At 41.7% G+C, this 8,600-nt stretch overlaps 1 pseudogene; it reads right to left on the reverse strand.

Annotated features, from left to right (window-relative positions):
* Positions 1 to 2,849: 2,849 nt before the first annotated feature.
* On the reverse strand, positions 2,850 to 6,813 carry LOC100411242 (keratin, type II cytoskeletal 8 pseudogene; annotated as a pseudogene).
* Between the last annotated feature and the right edge of the window lie 1,787 nt (positions 6,814 to 8,600).

Genomic DNA, 8,600 nt, shown 5'->3' on the forward strand with positions numbered 1-8,600 from the left:
AAAAAATAACTTTATTGAGATGCAATTTACATACAATAAAATTGTAATGTTGGATGGATTTTGATGATTCAGTGCAGTTGACTGCTATACTTTTGCATTTTCTAGAATTTCATTAAAGGAATCATGCAATATATGATCTTTTGTGTTTGACTTCTTTTCCTTAGTGTTTTTGAAACTGATTCTTGTCATTGTGTGATGTAGTACATTGCTTCTTTTTACTGCTGAGTATTATTTCATACTATGGATATACCACAAGTTTGGTTATCCATTTCCCCAGCTGGGGGACATATGGGCTACTTCCTGTTTGGGGCTATTATGAATAATGCTGCCATAAACACTTGCATACAAGTCTTTGCATAGACATGCTTTCATTTCCTTTATGTATCTATAGCTAGGAGTAGATTTGCTGAGTAACATGATAAATTATGGTTAATATTTATTATAAAACACTGCCATACTGTTTTCCAAAGTGGCTATACCAGTTTGCATTCCCACAATGTATCAAAGTTACATTGATACAATGTGGAGCAACTGCTCCACGTTGTTTTCAACACTTGTTATTGTCAGTCTTTTTAACTTTAGCCATTTTTGTGAGTATATAGTGCCTCTAATTTCTATTTCCTTAATGACAAATGACGTTGAGTATTTTGTCATGTTCTTACTAGTCATTCATACATCTTCTTTTATGAAGTGGCTGTTCAAAACATCTGTCCACTAAAGAAAAAATCAGATAGTTTGTCTTACTATTGAATTGTAGGAGGTTTGTTTTTAGAAAAACTAAATTCAAGCCCCTTTTTTCAAGTATTTTTTCTAGGTTTGAGTCCTGATCTGAGTTCCAACATTAAGAAATCAGAAAAAGAGAACAAAATAAGTTGAAAAAAGGAAGTAAAAGGAACAGAAATCTACAAAATAGACAATAGAGAAATCATAGATAAAATTAATGAATCCAAAATCTGGGTCTTTGAGATGAGCGATAAAATTGACAAGCCAACAACTTGATTGCTCAAGAAAAAAAGATACAAATGATTAATATCAAGAATGAAAGAGGAGATATTATTAGAGATCCTATAGGCATTTAAAGGACTATAAGAAAAAATGAACAAATTTTTGCCAATAAATTTGACTACCTAGATAAAATGGACAATTGCCTTAAAAGACATGAATAGCCAAAACTGGTCCAAAAGAAATAGAACTTTTGAATAGTTGTATATCAGTTAAAGAAACTGATTTTGTCATTCAAAACCTTTCCACAAGAAAACATCACGGAAAAAATAATATCAATCCTGGCCAGGTGTGGTGGCTCATGCCTATAATCCCAGCACTTTGGGAGGCTGAAGTGGGAGGATCACTGGACCCTAGGAGTTTGAGACCAGCCTGGGCATCATGGTGAAATCCCATCTCTTAAAAAAAAAAAATACAAAAATTAGCCAGGCATGGTGGTATGCACCTGTAGTCCCAGCTACTTGAGAGGCTGGGGCGAGGGAATCGCTTGCAGCCAGGCTGCAGTGAGCTGTGTTCATGCCAGTGTACTCCAGCCTGAGTGCCAGAGTGGAACCCTGTCTCATAATAATAATAATCATCATCCTATATGAACTATTTCAGGAAATAGAAGAGGAAGAAATACCTCTTAACCAACTTTATGATTTAAGTATTACCCTGATAGCAAAAACAGACGAGAGCATTACAAGAAAAGAAAACTGGGAACCCAAATCCCTCATGAACATAGATGAAAAAGTCTTCAACAAAACTTTAACAAATTGAATACAGCAATATATAAAAAGAATAACATCATTACCAGGTAGGGCTTATTCTAGGAATGCAAAGTTGATTCAATATTCAAAAATCAAAGAAATTCATTATATTAATAGAATAAGAGGGGAAAACCATGTGATTATTTTGAAAGATGCAGCATTTGACAAGATTTAACACTGATTCCCAATAAGAATTCTCAGCAAACGAGGAATAGAAGAGAGTGTCCTCAGTGTAATGAAGGACGTCCATGAAGAGCCTACAGTTAACAGCATCCTCAATGATGAAAGGCTCAATGCTAAGATTGGGAACAAGGTGCAGGCATCTGCTCTCACAACTTCTAGGCAACATTTATACTGAAGGTTCTAGCCAATGTAAATTGAGCAAAAGATGTGCAAGATCTGTACACTCAAAACTATGAAATCTTACAAAGGGAAATCAGAGATCTAACTAAATGGAGAGATATACTCATATGCATGAACGAAAAGTCTCAATATTGTTAAGCTGACAATTATCCTCAAATTGATGTATACATTCAATGCAATCCCAATCAAAATCCTACATCTTTATTAAGAAGAGACAGCCTAATTTAAAAATTTATATAGAGTGGCAAAGGACCTAGAAGAGCCAAAATGATCTTGGGAAAACATGATGGTCAGAAGGATTATACAATCTGCTTTCAAACCTTTCTGTAAAGCGTAGTAATTGAGATGTTGTGGTATTGGTGTAAGGATAAACCTTAAACCAGGCTGGTCTCAGACTCAGATCAATGAAGAAGAAACCAAAAATAGACTCACACTCATGGCCAATTGATTTTTTGCAAAGGTACCAAGGTGCTTCAATGGGGAAAAATATTGCTATTTAGACATATGGTGCTCAAACAATTAAATATCATTAGGGGGAAAAAATCTAACCCTTACCTTGCAGCATTCTACAAAATTAACCAAAAGACATTATAGATCTCAACATAAGCGCTAAAACTCTCAAAGTCTAGGAGAAAACATAGGAAAAAAATCTTATTGATGTTGGGTTAAGCAAATATTTTAAAAATAAGACACAAGGCACAGTCTATGAAAGAAAATTTATAAAATGGACTTTATTTTTATAATTTTAATCGCATATTTATAATACTTTTTTTGTTTGTTTGTTTCTAGACAAAGTCTCTCTCTCTTGCCCAGGGTGGAGTTCAATGGCACTGTCTTGGCTTACTACAACCTCTGCTTCCTGGATTCAAACAATTTTTGCCTCAGCTTCCCAGGTAGCTGGGATTTCGGGCAACTGTCACCACACCTGGATAATTTTTATATTTTTAGTAGAGACAAGGTTTTGCCATGTTAGCCAGGCTGGTCTTGAACTCCTGACCTCAAGAGATCTGACTGCCTCAGCCTCTCAGAGTGCTGGGATTACAGGGGTGAGCCACTGCACCCAGCCTTATAATACACTCTTTATTAGATTTTTATGGTGTTTCTTTTTGGGAGGCCGAGGCGGGTGGATCACAAGGTCAAGAGATTGAGACCATCCTGGTCAACATGGTGAAACCCCGTCTCTACTAAAAATACAAAAAATCAGCTGGGCGTGGTGGTGCGTGCCTGTAATCCCAGCTACTCAGGAGGCTGAGGCAGGAGAATTGCCTGAACCCAGGAGGACGAGGTTGCGGTGAGCCGAGATCGAGCCATTGCACTCCAGCCTGGGTGACAAGAGCGAGACTCCGTCTCAAAAAAAAAAAAAAATAATAATCTTTATTATTACAACTCAAACAATGCTATTTACAGACAAATAACTAACCCTAAAGAATGGACATACACATATTATCATATATGGTTTTAAAATATCAATGAGGCCATAATATGTCTATCATTCTAAAACTTGATTTTAAAGACTTAATTTTTGGGCCAGGCATGGTGGCTCACACCTTTGGGAGGCTGAGGCAGGCGGATCATGAGGTCAGGAGATGGAGACCATTCTGGCCAACATGGTGAAAACCCCTCTCTACCAAAAACATGAAAAATAGCTGTGCGTGGTGGTGTGCACCTGTAATCCCACCTACTCCGGAGGCTGAGGCAGGAGAATCGCTTGAACCCAGAAAGCAGAGGTTGCAGTGAGCTGAGATTACACCACTGCACTCCAGGCTGGCGACAGAGTGAAACTCTGTCTCAAAACAAACAGACAAACAAAAAAAGTTAATTTTTAAAGAGCAGTTTCAGGTTCTCTGCAAAATTGGAAAGAAGGTACAGAGAGTTCCCATATAAACACCCCCTGTCCCCCGACAGACATAGCTGTGGAGTGACTTGAAAAGAAACTGTGGGAAACATTCCATATCAGCTCATAAATGTCTGACTCACTTATTTAAAAAGATGCATAAGGCCGGGCGTGGTGGCTCACGCCTGTAATCCAAGCACTTTGGAGGCCAAGGCGGGTGGATCACCTGAGGTCAGGGGTTCAAGACCAGCCTGACCAACATGGTGAAACCCCATCTTTTTTAAAAAATTAAAATTAAAATTAAAAAAAATAAAAAGATGCATGAAATACCATGTTGTGGTTATATCAAAAGCCATTTAATCAGTCCATATTTATGGGCTTAAAGATATTTCTGATTCTTTTGCTATTACAAGTGGTGTCTGTACATTTATTTCCTTATGTGCTAGTATTTCTGCATGCTGAATTACTAAGGGTGTGATTGTGGGTATGTACAATTTACATTAAGATAGAGTCGGCCAGGCGTGGTGGCTCACGCCTATAATCCCAGCACTCTGGGAGGCCGAGGCGGGTGGATCACAAGGTCAAGACATCGAGACCATCCTAGTCAACAAGTTGAAACCCCGTCTCTACTAAAAATACAAAAAAATTAGCTGGGCATGGTGGTGCGCTCCTGTAGTCCCAGCTACTTGGGAGGCTGAGGTGGGAGAATTGCTTGAACCCAGAAGGCGGAGGTTGCGGTGAGCCGAGATCATGCCATTGCACTCCAGTCTGGGTAACAAGAGTGAAACTGGCTATTTCTCAAAAAAAAAAAAAAAAAAAAGATAGAGTCTAGCCAGTTGCTCTCCCAAAAAGTTTGCTTCAATTTATATTCCTGCCAATAGTGTAAAAGCATGTTTACTTTCCTGTAGGCTTGCCCTTGGGTGGATGTTATTGCTCTTGTTACTTGTGTAAATTTTTGCCAGTCTGCTAACTGAAAAATGGTATCTCATCATTGTTTTAAGTTTTCATTTGTTTGATTATGAATAAGGGTATACTTTTCTTTTCTTTTTTTCCGAGCTAGCTGAGATTTTATTTTGGACCAAAAAAAAAAAAAAAAAAAAGCAATTGAATTTTTTTGCAGCTGGAGGCATGGGCAAGGGGGGTCCCCAGGCAGTAAACTCCCTGTGGGTGGGCTGAAGGCTAGGGCTGAGCGTCGGGTGGATCTCCGGTTCCCTGTGCTCCCCTGCACAGCGGCCTCCCTCCTGGGCTCTGGGGCAGCCTCAGGAGGGGCAGGCTGGGAGGGGCTGTTGCAGCTGTTCACTTGGGCAGGACATCAGAGGACTTAGACACCAGCCTCCCATCGCGGGTCTCAATCTTCTTCACAACCACAGCCTTGGTGGAGTTGGTGCGGCTGAAGGAGCTGGAGCCAGTGACAGAGCCAAAGCTGGAGCCCAGGCCGTAGCTGAGGCTGGGGCTTGTGAGGCCCCCATAGGCAGAGCTCAGACCACCTGCATAGCCGCTGGTGGTCTTCGTGTGGATACTGATGTTCTGCATCCCAGACTCCAGCTGGCTCTCCTCGCCCTCCAGTAGCTTGCGGTAGGTGGTGATCTCGATGTCCAGGGCCAGTTTGACATTCATCAGCTCCTGGTACTCACGCAGCCGCTGTGCCATGTCCTGCTTGGCCCGCTGCAGGGCGTCCTCCAGTTCCTTTTGCTTGGCATGAGCATCCTTACGTGCTCGATCCCTGTGCTCCTCAGCATCTGTAATAGCGGCCTCCAGGGAAGCCCTCTGGCCTTTGAGGCCCTCTATCTCAGCCTGGAGCCGGCTGATGTTCTGGTTCATCTCGGAGATCTCAGTCTTCGTAAGCCGCAGATCATTCCCGTGCTTCCCAGCCAGCGTCCGTAGCTCCTCATACTTGATCTGGTATACGCTCTCCACCTCAGCCCGGCTGCGGTTGGCGATCTCCTCGTACTGCACCTTGACCTTAGCAATGATGCTGTCCATGTCCAGGAGCGGCTGTTGTCCATGGACAGCACCACAGACGTCGGAGATCTGGGACTGCAGCTCCCGGATCTCCTCTTCATACAGCTGCCTGAGGAAGTTGATCTCGTCAGTCAGTCCTTCCAGGCGAGACTCCAGCTCTACCTTGTTCAAGTAAGCTTCATCCACATCCTTCTTGATGAGGACAAATTCATTCTCCATCTCTGTACGCTTATTGATCTCTTCCTCATACTTGTTCTTGAAGTCCTCCACCAGCCCCTGCATGTTGCCAAGCTCCGCCTCCAGCTTCGGCTTCTCCTGGCCCAGAGTCTCCAGCTGCCGCCTCAGGTTGTTGATGTAGTTCTCAAACATGTTGTCCATGTTGCTCCTAGCTGTTTTCTGCTGCTGCAGGAGGCTCCACTTGGTCTCCAGCATCTTGTTCTGCTGCTCCAGGAACCGCACCTTGTCGATGAAGGAAGCAAACGTGTTGTTGAGGGTCTTGATCTGCTCCTTCTCCTGGGTATGCACGGCCTGGATGTTGGGGTCCACATCCACCTTAATGGGGTTCAGCAGGCTCTGGTTGATGGTGACGGCGGTGATGCCTCCCATGCCTATGCTGCTGGCCCCAGCATAGCCTGCACCCAGGCCACCCCGGAAGCCACTGCTGCTCCCTTGGGAGAAGCTCGAGGAGCTCAAGCGGGCATTGGGCCCACTCGTGAAGCAGTGGCTGCTGAAGGCCCTGGGGCCAGAGGTGGACACCTTGTAGGACTTCTGGGTCACCCTGATGGACATGGTGGAGGCAGGAGTGGAGGCGGGTGGGCTGAACCAGGGAGAGATTCCAGAAGGAGCGGAGAAGCTGCTTCTTCAAGGGTATACTTTTCATATCTTAATTCACCATTGTATTTCTTCCTGTATGAATTGCCTATTTTTCTATTTTTTTGGTCTTTTTCTTATTGCTTTTTTGGAATGCTTTGCATATTGTAGACATTGATTCATTATATACATTCCAAATATTCTCACAATCTATTTGTTTATCTTTTAAATTTGTTTACAGTATCTTCACTAGGCAGAAGTTGAAATTTTTATATAGTACAATGAATTCAATGAATCATGCATTTTTTACAGCTCTGCTTTCTGTGCAATGCTCAGAAAATCACCTCCCACCCCAAAGTCATAAGAAAGTTGTACATTCTATCTAGTATGCAGTAAATTTCCAACTACAACTATAATTGTATTTTATCCAAAATCTCAATTTCAACTGTATTTCTGCTTCAACTGTATTAGTGAAATTTCAATACTTAATATGTAAGCTGGATGTTGGGTGCATAAGTGTTTTTTATATTATTTGATCTAATCTTCTGTGTGGCTGAAATATATGTATAATAATTATTGTTATTATTATTTATTTATTTTTTGAGACGGAGTTTCGCTCTTGTTACTCAGGCTGGAGTGCAATGGCGAGATCTCCGCTCACCGTAACCTCCGCCTCCTGGGTTCAGGCAATTCTCCCGCCTCAGCCTCCTGAATAGCTGGGATTACAGGCACACGCCACTATGCCCAGCTAATTTTTGTATTTTTAGTAGAGATGGGGTTTCACCATGTTGACCAGGATGGTCTCAATCTGTTGACCTCATGATCCACCTGCCTCGGCCTCCCAAAGTGCTGGGATTACAGGCGTGAGCCACTGCGCCCAGCTAATTATTATTTTTTGAGACAAGGTTTGGCTCTGTTGCCTAGACTGGGGTGCAGTGGCATATTCATAGCACACTGCAATCTTGAACTTCTGGGCTGAAGCGATCCTCCTGCCTCAGCCTCCCTGAGTAGCTAGGACTACAGGCCCATACCACCTAGCCTGGCTAATTTTTTAATTTCTGTTTTTAGTAGAGATGAGATCTTGCTATGTTGCCTAGGCTGGACTTGAATTCCTGGGCTCAAGTAAGCCTCCCTGTTCAGCCTCCCAAAGTCCTAGGAATACAAGTGTGAACCACCATGCCCAGCCTACTCTCTCTCTCTCTCTCTCTCTCTCTCTCTATATATATATATATATATATATATAGTTTATTTTTAAATATATATATATTTAAAAAAGTTATTAGGCATTTCCTTGAGTTTATTTTAAAATATATATATAATATTTAAAATATATATATACATATTAAAAATATATATACATATTTAAAAAATATATATATATATATAAAATAAACTCAAGGAAATGCTTAATAAATTTTTGATGGAGGCTGGGTGCAGTTGCTCACGCCTGTAAATCCCAGCACTTTGGGAGGCCAAAGTTGGCGAATCACTTGGGATAAAAAAATTTTTTTTGATTGAGTTGTACTGCCCCAAAACTTCAAGTCTGGTAAAAAAAAAAATTTTTTTTTAAAGCCTATGTAACAATATTTCTCAGCCCAAGCAGCCTCTGCAGTCTGGAATCTGCACCATTAAGAATTGCCACTAGAGCGCTGAGATCCCCAATCTCACTTCAGATGTGGAAGTGGGGAGGTGAGGGCAGGGAGCATCCCTTCGCCTCCCAGAGGGCAGAGCTGGCCTGTTGAAATGGCTGCCCAAGAAACTCAACATGGTATTTTCCTTTTTACACCTTTATGGATGTTATGCGTTTTACGTCTTTGTCTATAGTATATAGTGTGCGTATTATAAAATTCACCCATTCAAAAGTGAGCCATTCAATACCA

This window comes from Callithrix jacchus, chromosome 15 (genome assembly GCF_049354715.1).
Source record: "Callithrix jacchus isolate 240 chromosome 15, calJac240_pri, whole genome shotgun sequence".
Classification (NCBI taxonomy): domain Eukaryota; kingdom Metazoa; phylum Chordata; class Mammalia; order Primates; family Cebidae; genus Callithrix; species Callithrix jacchus.